Source organism: Alligator mississippiensis, chromosome 1, assembly GCF_030867095.1.
Source record: "Alligator mississippiensis isolate rAllMis1 chromosome 1, rAllMis1, whole genome shotgun sequence".
Lineage (NCBI taxonomy): Eukaryota > Metazoa > Chordata > Crocodylia > Alligatoridae > Alligator > Alligator mississippiensis.
The window spans coordinates 238518847-238530882 of NC_081824.1; the positions used below are offsets into that span (position 1 = coordinate 238518847).

The following is a 12036-nucleotide window of genomic DNA, read 5'->3' on the forward strand; positions in this document are numbered from 1 at the left end:
AAGGGGAGGGAGGAAGGAAGGGGCTGGGAGGTCAGATCAAGGCCCCCACGGTGTGGGAGGGTGTGGGGCTGGGGCAAGCGCTGCTCAGCCAGGTCAGGGCAGGCGCAGTACAGAGCTGTGGCTCATCCAGGGGGCGCAGGGAGGGGGGGCAGCTCTCACCACTGTGCACCACTCAGCTGGAAGCCGCTGGTCCAGCACCCATCCAGCACTCGCCTGCTCATCTGGGAGGGCACAGGGGGGGCATGTGCCCCTGGATCTGCGCAGGGCGGGGCTGGGCCTGCACCAAACTGTTTCTGGCGAGGCAGGGCTGCACTGGGAAGGGGCTACAGTGAATTTGTGGCTGCAGGCCCCCCTCCCTGCCCTGTGGTCCCTTCCCAGCACAGCCTCACCCGGTCAGGAAGAGCTTGGTGCATCCCAGGCTCCAGCCTGCCCCGCACAGATCTGGGGCACAGGCCTCTGTTCCGCTGCTGCCCTGCCCCCCCGTGCCCTCCCGGACAAGCGGTGGGAGCCGCCGGATGAGCAGGCAATCACGGGATAAGGCATCGTACCAGCAGCTCCCAGTCAAGCAGTGCGCAGTGGTGGGAGCCGCTGCCCCCCACCCTGTGCCCCCCAGATGGGCTGCGGCTCTGTCCCGCACCTGCCCGCCCCAGCCGGGCAGCACCTGCCCCCGCCCCAGCCCCAGCCAGCCCCATATCCTCCCTCACCACGGGGATCTTGATCTACCCTCTCAGCCCCTTCCCTACCACACCAGACTTACCAGCTGGAGGCAGCTCTCCGCACAGCTGAGCTGGGTATCAGAAATCGGATTGGTATTGGCCAATATGCCTCCGTAAAAATTGGCTATTGGTATCAGCCACAAAAATCTCTATCAGTGCATCAGGTTGGCTGATTTCATTCAGCGGGCTTTAAACTAGTTTTGTTGGGGGAAGGGGCCACCTGAGGAGAAAGGGGTGTTTCGCCAACTAGCAAGGCAACAAGAGAAATAGAAACCCAGGTAAGCAACAATGGGCACAGCAGTCCTGGGAGCAGGGGGGAGGTACAAGCACTCTCAGGAGGCCTCACATGTCTGTACACTAATGCACATAGTATGGGGGCAAGCAGGAGGAACTTACCGTTCTGATAGATAGCAGGGAAAAATCCAGACTTAGTGGGGCTCACAGAAACCTGGTGGGCTCCTACCCACGACTGGGCGGTGAGCATTCAGGGATACACACTATATAGAAGGGATAGGACTGGGAGGAAAGGCGGTGGCCGGGGGGGGGGGGGGGGGTCTCCCTCTATGTCAAAGAGCAACTCACATCATCAAGAATTAGTCTTTGGGCAGGGGAAGGTCAGGCAGAGGCACTATGGGTCAAATTTCAAAGGGGGCAAGGCGAAAGGGATCTTATGGTGGCTGTTTACTATAGACCACCTTGCCAAGGGGTTGAGTTGGACCAGGAATTCTCAGTACAGCTTATGGAGGCAGCTGGGTCTAGGGATGTCGTTGTCATGGAGGACCTAAACTACCCAGGTATCTGCTGGGAGGAGCAGTCAGCCAGGTCTGACCGCTCGCTTAGGTTCCTAGCTGAAATACAGGACCTCCGTCTTATCCAGGAGGTGCACAGCCCCACTAGGGGAGATGCCTTGCTGGACCTGGTCTTGGCCACTGGGGATGACCTGGTGAGGGGACTGCAGGTCCTTGACCACCTGGGTGACAGTGATCATCGCTTGCTGGAATTCACCATCCAGCATAGGGTGTTGAGGGCTTATATCAAGCTCAAGCCCTTGACTTCAGAAGGGCCAACTTCAATGAATTTAGATTAGTGGGGGAGGCACTGAGGGCCCAGAAGGTAGAGGATATGGGAATCCATGAGGGATGGTCGTACCTTAAGGGGACGATCCTCCAGGCTCAGAGTGTGACAGTCCCTGAGAGAAAGAAGAGGGGTAAGACTGCTCTGAAACCCCCATGGCTCAGCATAGGCATTTGAGAATACCTGAGGGCCAACAGGGAGGTGTACTCCTGCTGGAAGAGAGGGGCTATCACCAAGAAGGAATACTTGTCCTTGGCCCGTGAGTGTAGGAAGGCCATTAGGAAGGCCAAGGCAGGGGTGGAGCTCAGGCTAGCGACCAGGATTAAGGACAAAAAAAGTCCTTCTTCAAATACATTGGGAGTAAGAAGTGGGCACCGGGTAATGTAGGGCCCCTCTTAGACTCAAATGGTAATCTTGTGGCTACGCCAGACGAGAAAGCCAAAATCTTTAACAAGTTCTTTGCCTCTGTTTTCTTGGACAGGGAACAGGACAACTCTCCCACCACAGGTAGGGGCAATCTTCAGGATATCACTGCCAGGCCTTGGGTCTGCACAGAAGTAGTTAGGGATCTTCTGGAAGGGCTGGATGTTTTTAAATCTGTGGGCCCTGATGCCCTCCACCCACGGGTGTTGAGAGAGCTGGCGGGGGTCATTGCTGTGCCCTTGGCCCGGCTGTACGAGCGATCATGGTCCACAGGCCAGGTGGCCAGAGACTGGAAACTAGCTAATGAGGTCCCCATCTATAACAAAGGGAGAAAGGAGGACCCAGGAAACTATAAGCCCATAAGCCTCACACCGGTCTTGGGGAAAAGCCTTGAAAAAATTATCAAGGAGCACATCTGTGAGGGGCCTGCAGGGGAGATCATGCCCAGGGGAAATCAACATGGGTTCATCAAAGGCAGGTCCTGCCAGACCAACCTGATGGCCTTTCATGACCAGGTAACTAAATCCCTGGATGATGGTGTCGCAGGGTGCTGCACCTGGGGAGAAGGAATGCACAGCATACATACAAGCTGGGGAGCTCCCCCTTGTGAGCACAGAGGTGGAAAGGGATCTTGGAGTCATTATTGACTCCAAGATGAACATGAGCCACCAATGCCAGACCGCAGCCAGTAAAGCCAACTGCACCTTGTTGTGCATCCAAAGATGCATCTCAAGCCAGTCCAGAGAGGTGATACTCCCCCTCTACACGACATTGGTCTGGCCTCAATTGGAGTACTGCGTCCAGTTCTGGGCACCACGCTTTAAGAAGGATGTGGCCTGCCTTGAGAGGGTTCAGAGGAGGACCACCCACTTGGTTGGAGGGCAGCAGGGCAGGCCCTATGAGGAGAGGCTGAGGGACCTGAACCTGTTCAGCCTCAGCAAGAGGAGGCTGAGGGGGGATTTGGTGGCTGCCTACAAACTTGTTAGGGGAGATCAGCAGCAAAAAGGAAGGGTCCTATTCCCCCCAGCAGCACCTGGGGTGACGAGGAACAATGGCCAGAAGCTGCTGGAGAATAGGTTCAGGTTAGAAATTAGGAGGCACTATTTCACTGTCAGGGTAGCTAGGATCTGGAACCAACTTCCTAGCGAAGTGGTCCTCGCTCCTACCTTGGGCAAATTCAAAAAGAGGTTGGATGAACACCTGTCTGGGGTCGTGTGATCCCAGCATGTGCTCCAACCAGTGGTGGGCAGTTAGACTAGATGATCTATTCAGGTCCCTTCTGACCCCTAACTACTATGAAACCCCTAATTTCTAGTGCAATGTAAATTGAAGAAAATGGTAAATTGTTATACCTGTATTAAAGAGCACTATAACTGCATTAAAGACTCATTGTAAAATATATTAATAAAACATTTGAAATACTATCTTATTTATTGAGTTAAATTTAGGGTCTTATATGTGCCAGCCAGTTTTCATTATAACTCTTGCTTTTCAAACTAAGCAAACAAATCACAATAAATAATTTACTTAAATTCAGCCGTTTTTTGTCATCACATTGATGAACGGACTTATTTTTGTCAACTTGCTTCAGAAACAGAAATGTAAAAAAATTTAAGTCTGTAGTTGACTCAAAGCTGTAAGTTCATTTTTGAAGAGAACTACATATGTTTGATAATTAGCCATGGGCCTGCGCCTAAAAAAACTGAGACTGTATACTTCCCCGTGTCCAGAGCCTTTCTCCATCAGAGATCAAAGGGAGTTTGTAAATAGATTCGGAGGAGAATCTGACCTCTGAAGAAAACTAACACTTTCAGTTATCATTTGTTAAATTACATTAAAAAACACTAGGCGCTTTTACACAAGATATTTACTGCAGAATAGACTAATCAGCTCCCCAGTAAACATCTTGGTGTCTACAGGTGCATGGCTGTTAGGCTGGAGTAAACTAATAAATTCTACAGTAGGATAGTACTTGTAAAGAGAAGTACTATCCTGTTGTGGAATAAACAACTCCATATCAGGGTATGTGTAGGCGCTGACCCTGTTGGCTAGGGCAGGAGGGTGCTTCAGTGTGGGTGCTGCCTGCCAACTAGCCCCACAATAGAGCACCCTCCTGTCCCAGCCCTCCGCAGCACATTTAGCCAGGTCGGATCAGCCCTGGGACGGCAGGCTGACCACTCCCGGGCCACCTGCCAGCCAGGGCTACTCTGACCCAGCTCAATGTGCTGCAGTCCTGGGCCCACATGTAAATGTAGCTCCTGGGAGCAATAAATTCTGGCACAAAAAGCACTGGAATTTATTGTGTCACATTAATATGAATGTATAGATGTGCTCACTCACTGGGAGATATTCTGCTCAGGCAGATCAACGCCTTTTCTTGCTTTCTGACCCTTTTTCCTTCCCTATTTTCTTTTCACTGACCTCCTTTCTCCTGTCTGCACTTCTTTCTCTGCTGCAGTTGACAATCCTTTTGCTACGGATGCCACTCCATCCCCATTCCCTATTCTATGTGATAAAATTATATATGTTGAAATAGTTAATAGTGTCACAGAACCATCATTAGAGTTTAGGACTAGCCTTCCAAAGAAATTAATAGGGAATTCATAACTGTACAGAGTTATTGTTTCAAGCCCAGGAAATCACACTGCATCAGTTGCTGTACTGTCACTTGACATATAAAAGGTTAGGTGTATATCCATAATGTCCCAGTACATTTTTTTAAATAAAAGTGAGGAAAGAAAAGCATCTTTCAGACATATTATTCATTTTTAATATTTACGATACTTGAATGAAAATAGCACCCAAGAGCCCCAGTTAGGATCAAACCTATACTTCCTAGGCACAATACAACACAATAATAAGGCAATAATTAGATGCATTTTCCAATATATAACCTTGTACACGTCAGCTTATGAGGTTCAGGAGCTGGACCCTAGGAAGTAATAGATGCAAAGGTTTACATCTCATTTACTCAATTCTAAGATGAGGTTTCTTCCCCTAATCAGCATTGGGCAAACAGTCCCTCATCTTAGATTCACATACAAAGTGTATTGGGGGGGGGGGGGAGGGGGGGGCAGCAGGGAAACAGGCAGCTGCTGCAGCTCTGACTCTGACCCCTAAGCCTGGGTCAGGGCCAGAGTCAGTCTCACAGCAGCCCCATATCTGCTCCCCCTGTGCAGCTTCTGACCCCCCAGCTCTGGCTGGATTCCCTTCCAGGCACCAAGCACATGGAAACCCTGTCCCCTGCCGAGCCAATCAGCAGCGTCCATACTTCTACATTGCTTGCCCAGCCAATTAAGCCTTGTTGACACTGCTGCATGACCCCACAAAGGCTGAGCTTCCCTGTGCTGTGCCGGGGGGGTGGGGGGAAGGGAGCCCCCAGTAATGTCTGACAGTAAGTTGGGGAGAAGAGAGAGACTAGAGAGTTGTGGGGAGGGGCAGAGGCTGTGGGGAGCAAGTGGCAGGGGAGGGGGGCAGGAAGGCTGCAAGGGGAAGAAGGGGGGACAATGGGCAAGGGGGCCACCTTGCCCCCACCAGGCACCCAACCCCTCCCCAGTCACTGCTTACCCTGCAGTAGCAGTGGGAAGGGGACAAATTTAAGACAACCTTCTGATAATTAGATTCTATACCTGGAAAATTATAACAAATTTATACATTTTCCATGTACAGAATCTAATTATTGGGGGATCACCTTAAATTCAGGGTCATCTTAGACTGGAGTAAATATGGTACATTCGAAAGTTGTGCTATCAATCTTAGAATAATGCTTTGCACCAAATGGGACTTTTCACCTGATGTTTTCATTGCACTTTACAAATCTCCTTACTCTTCTTGACAGAATCTTGCTGAAGTAGTATTATCCTCAGTTTAGAGGGTGAAACTGAGGAAGTCGCTTGAGGGTACATAACAAGCTAAAACCAGAACATAATTCAGATTTCAAAATCTGTGTGTTAACCACTAGATTTTGTTGTCTCCACCTATGCACTGATCTCTATACAATGTATTTTGCATGGTAATAATTTAATAGACAAGGATTCCTTAGCTCAACAGAAACACAGTACTGGAGGTAGTCCTGAGTATGACAGGAAATCAGGGCTCAAGCTCTCAGGTTCTGTCAGTGCTCCACTTAGCCTACCCTAGTGTCAATTAATAATGTTCTTACAATTCTTGGCACCTATTAGTGCAGGTGAAGCATTCCTCTCTCCTGCAGTTAATAAGTGACTGGGAGGCATATCAACTTATGCAGAGGGGCTGTTTGCAACCAGCAATAAAATGGAAGCTTAGTGACTTCCAGCCTAAATTTTCTGTCATTTTTTTCAAGAAACATATTGCCTGGTCAAACTTTTTTTTAATTTTGATTTGATAGATAGTTATAAATATATTAATAAGGTATCAAGGTGCCAAGTTTTGAAAACTGCAAAAGATGCTGGTTTCTCAGACCTGGAGTCTTCCATTCAGTCACAGCACAGGGCAGAACACAGCATAGGCAACAATAATGCAAACTGCTTGATCAGTGTACCTCTGCCCTTACTCAGCAGGACTCCCCTTGTTTGCAAGCACCACAGCTGGGGCTGTCCCCTGCGCCTGGGCCAGCTGAAGCTGAGGGACCTTCTGTGAGCTGGACACTTGGCAGGTCGGATCCAGCCATATTTTGCCTACCCCGATGTTGAGGTTACTGAGCAAGCAGCACATCGTAGTTTTTGTAATGTGTGTATGTGTCCACTCAGGAAGCAATCTGAGATCAATTTAAATAATTTCACAGGCACCACCAAACATCTGTCACTATGTACCTTAACTAGACTGAAAGAATTAAACCTAAACGATAGCAGCGGGTTCTTTAAGATTATTAGAGGTGCACCAATATATTGGTCCATATTGGATCAGTACAGATAAAAGGAAAATTGACATTATTGGCAACTAGCTTTTTTATAAATGATTCATGCATGCGCACAGCCACAGCATGCATGTGGCCAGGAATGCAGCTGGGAAACTTAGAGAGTAGCATCTGGTCAGTAAATCTGTGATGGGGAAGGGGTGTGGGAGGGGTAGATCAAGGCACCCATGGTGAGGGAAGGAGGGAGTGGGGCTGAAGCAGAGTCAAGGGCAGGTGCTGCCTAGCCAGGGTGGGGCAGAGTGCACGATGGAGCTGTGGGTGGCTGATCCAGGGAGCGCAGGGGGGCAGCTCCCTGCCACTGCACGTACCCCTAGGAGAGCATGTGCCCCCCAGATTTGTGCATGGGGTGAGGGCAGGCTGCCCACTGTGGCTTCGGTGCCAGGGGTGCGCCAGCTCCTTACTGGCAGGGGGGCTGGGCTGGAGCTGTGCTCTGGGAGGGCAGGGGCAAGGTGGGCAGCAGGGCTACAGGGTAGGCTACAGCCACTCCAAAATTCCCCGTAGCCACCCCTCCTCCCTATGCCCCCCTGAATGAACCGCCTGCATCTCTGACCTGTGCCCCGTCCCAGGCAGCGTCTGCCCCAGCCCCAGCTCCACTCCCTCCCTCACCATGGTGGGCCTCGATCTGTCCTCCCCCAACACCTTTCCCCCCAACAGACTTACTGGCTGGACACTGCTCTCCAAGCTGCCAGGCTGCATATCAGCTATTGGATTGGTATCAGCCAATATGGCTGTTTAATAATCGGCCATCTGTATCAGCCAGAAAAATCTTTATCGGTGCACCCCTAAAAAGTATTAATCTTTCTGTCAGCAGTGTGCCATAGTCAATTTGCTTTTCATCAGCTGGGGGGCCTGCCACATGTTTAATTACGTTAAGCATCTGTTACTGCAACATGTTTAAGCTGAACAAGCATCAAATCACTTTGCTATAAAGTCATTAAGAGTCAATGAAAATATTGTTAACAATCACATTCGTTACACTTAATCAGGGTGATCATTAGAACCAAAAACTCTTGTGAGCCCAATCCAGACCCCACAGAAATCATTGGCAAAACTCCCATTGAGTACATTAGGGTCAGGATTAGATCCTGCAGCCTTAAGGCATAAATTTACATTGCTAATTTAGACTCAGTGTCCAGTCCTGCACTAGATGCAACAAGTGGTGAAACAGTGGGGTGCAGTGTGAGAGGGATGGGACTGCACTTCCCTCCTTCACAGCTGCCTAGCCCCAACCTGGATTAAACCAGGAGGTGGGGGGAGCTCTAATTTATGCCATTAGCATAAGGTCCTTCAGGGACATTATGCTGGCCAGGAATCTGCCATAGCAACAACTCACTCAGCCACATTCCCTCTCCTCCCCTGACATGCCCCTGACCTTGCTCCTCCTCAGCACACCCGTCCCACCCTTGTGCCAGGCCATAGATCTGGTGGAGGAAGCCACAAGAATCTGTACACGGTAAAACTTCTGCCTACACAGGGTCTTTCTCTAGGGGACTCTGTCGGGTTCAGGCCTTCACTTTGCGCAAGGCAGGCCTAGTAAGCAATCTGAGAGACATGCAGCAGTCAGAGACCCTGACCCAAGTGCATCAGGAGGATGTAACCTGGGAAGAGGGGCCCTGACTTGGGAGGGTCCATTCCAGGAATCGCTCAGAAGAGAAAGGAAAAGCGTCTGGAGAAAACTGGCCAACAAGGTCAAGTGAGAATGCAGCGCCGGGGTCTGTGTCACGTTGCACCTCGGGCGACACCTCTTCCGCGGTAGCGCTACCGCCCGGCCACGTCTAGCCGCACGTCCGGGGGCTGGCAGAGGCCCAGGCACGAAGCACGTCCTCGGGCACGGGCGGCCGCACCCCAGGGCAGGCGGCGCCTGCGGGCCCCTCCGCGGCCGCACCCCGGGGGTCGGCGCGGTGCCCCGCCCTGGCGGCTCCCGCCGCTGCCGCCCCCCGCCATTGACGCGGCGCGCCCGGGCCGGCTGCGGGGCCGGGATACGACAGCCGCGCTCCTGCTTCCCCGGGGCGCGCGGCCCCCGCCCTCGGCGCCCTGCAGCACTGCCGCGTCCACCCGCGCGCCCGGCCCCGGGCCCCGCTCGCGAACTCACCTGGTGGCCACTCTGCCCGGACGGCCGCAGCGCCCGGCCCCGGCCCCGGCCCCGGCCCCGGCCCGCCCGCCAGACGGGGCGCCCCGCTCCTCCCGCCGCGCTGGGGGCCCGAGGCGGCAGCTGTCCGCTCCGCTCCGCGCCGCACCGCGCCCGGGATGCGGCCGCGCTCGCTCTGCCCCGGCGGCTGCCCCTATGCCGGCTGTGGCAGGCTGTCCCGCAGGCCCCCCAGCTGCCGCCGCGGCACTTGCAGGCTGGCGGGCCCGGCCGGCAGGAGGCAGGGAGGGAGCGAAGCCCCCCGCGCCCGGCACGCACCCCGCGCCGGGGCGCGCACGGACGCCTGCCCGCGCGCGCCCACTGGGGCCGGCCCGGCCGGGCGGGAGCACGCCGCGCACGTGGGCGGGAGCCCAGCACGATGCCTCTGCCGGGCCGGGCCGGGCCGGGCCGGGCCGCCTGCCCACGAGCCCCCGCGGGAGCCGCCGGCGGCGGGGGCGGGGCCGCGTTACACGCGCACGGACCCGCGCTCAAGCCGCAGAGCCCGTCCGGGCCGGCACCTCGCACCTGCCGCAGGCGCACACGCGGGAACTGGCCGGCCATTTACGGCCACCACAGGCACGAGCTATTCAGAGGCACAGACACCACCGCACCTTTAAGAAACAGCAAGAATATCCCCTCCGCCCCTCAAGACGCGGTTGTACCGACCCACGTGCAGGCTTTACCTCTCGGGGGGCGCCCCATTCACCCCAAGGCCTCACCTCCACAGTAGCCTACTGTGCTGCACCGCTGGAGCCACACACAAAGAGCACCAATTAAATATGGGGGGAGTGGCATCATCTTCATCTCAGAGTGCCCAAGTGACAGGGGAAGCCAGGATTTGACCCATCATCACAATCCTAAACCCACAGCCTTTATTACCTACAGGATGCCTGTTTGCCCCTCACAGCTAGGCACTTCCTCTCAGGCTGGGACCAGACATTGCATTTTCTCCTGGCACAAAGTGCAAGTGTACAGATGTCCACAGCCTTTGTCCTGGGATAAATCCTAAAAAAAAAAGTTTCCCAGGCAAGAGGTAGTAACAAGTTTATCTCAAAATGTTGCAAAGTATGTCTGTACAATTACCCTGGGACTGCATCACTGAATAAATGGCAAAAAAGGGGTGCAGCTTTCAACCACTCCCTAAACATGTGTACATGCCAATCCCCAGATATTTTTGTCCCAGGACAAACACAGCCAAAACTTATCCACAGACAAAATGCAATGGCTGTGCCTAGCCATGGAAATGGTGAAAACTCCCTTCCCAGATTTGGGAGTTCTGGGTTGTGTCTGAAGAGTAGCTAATCCCTGGTTTGGGTCTGTGTACCGGTGTGAAGCCATAGATTTGCCATGTGGACACAGCTGTATGTAGTATGGTGTAGGTCATAAGAAATGAAATACAATTAAACTAATTTTTTCCAGTGTAATTTATTTAGCCACAATCCAGCAATTCTTTCCAGGTCCAAGAAGCGTTAACAATACTCACAAATTCAATGATTTGACAATTTATATTCATATCTCTTACTCTTATGTTACTTTTTACCAAGTCTGTTCACATTCAGCTCAATATTCAGTGCTTATGGATTGCTCCTAAAAGATCTGTTTTGGGGTCTCTATGGTAATATCCTAACCAGAATGTCATTAATATTTAGGTTTAGTGCTGGTAATAGTGACAGCAATTATATTCTACTAACTGTACATAGCTGACTATCTGAGCCTGCCATCTTGTACAGAATTTCAGCATGGGTTTTTTTTGTTTGGCCTTTCCTTTTCTGCAGTAATGTTGTAGCCATGGTGGCTGTCGGGGGGGGGCGAGTAAGGAGGAATATTTCTTAGTGATTGTCTACACACAAACATTTCAGTGATTTGACCAAAGGTGTCATGTTGTGCAAATTTAGTGAAACGGATGCTATTTTGAGCCAAGTTCACAGAAGAAACAGGTGCCTGACTGCCTTCTGTAAGGTCTGAGCTAAAGACCCTGATTCTCAAAAGCCTTGCTCAGTTGTTGCATAACCCTGGAGGCACTTGTATTTCCACAAGTGAAGTTTTCTAAGCACGTCAGTCAATGAACCTTCCTGAGTATGCTCATCTCAACGCTAAGCAGTAAGCACCTGTACGATTTGCAAGCAAGTGGTTTCTTCATCTGTGAGGCTCAGTGTAGTAGGTACTGCCCCAGTGCACCTGATGGACCTGGCCTTACACAAAGCACAGGGATGGGAGGCCTAACCCTGTGGGCAAAAGGGGAGAATATTCTCTTGGTAGGAAGAAGATGAGAATTCAAATCCCTCTTTGTCTGAGGAGATTTGAACTCACATCTGTCTCCTACCAGGATCACACCATTATTACGAAGCCATAGGGCATTCTGTGATAGGGGACTCTCTTACTCCCTCCTGCTTTGTAAATTCTTCTACTTTGCAGAAATAAATATTCCTTGAAAAAAAAGAAAAGGGGGTGGGGGGGAGACAATTTTCTTCACCTTGTCCCTGCAACAAGGTCAGGCCATCAACATCAAAGGGTGGTGGACAAAGATGCCCATTGCTTGGGCCCTGTGCAGCAGCCACCACTGGAAGTTACTAGTTCTCTTGGCTTTGGGTAGCTTATACAGGGTGTGCAAGGCTGGGGGGCTTTCCCTGGTACTGTTGCCACTATACTCTACCTCCATGTCATGTTTGGGAGATAGAGATATAGGACGTAGACAAGATACACTTCGACTGCTGCCAGATACAGTGCCTTTCCAGACAGGATCTCAAGACGGATCCCACCACTGTTCTTGCTGGGCACGGTAATTGACATCAGGGTACTATACC

At 51.9% G+C, this 12036-nt stretch overlaps 1 protein-coding gene across 2 annotated transcripts in view; it reads right to left on the reverse strand.

Annotated features, from left to right (window-relative positions):
• Positions 1-9510, reverse strand: part of CASR (calcium sensing receptor) — a 204126-nt gene extending 194616 nt beyond the window's left edge. For both annotated transcript variants that reach the window (XM_059720324.1, XM_059720323.1), the window contains exon 1: positions 9200-9510. The gene's annotated coding sequence lies outside the window, so the exon portion shown is untranslated. The remainder of the gene's footprint in view (positions 1-9199) is intronic.
• Between the last annotated feature and the right edge of the window lie 2526 nt (positions 9511-12036).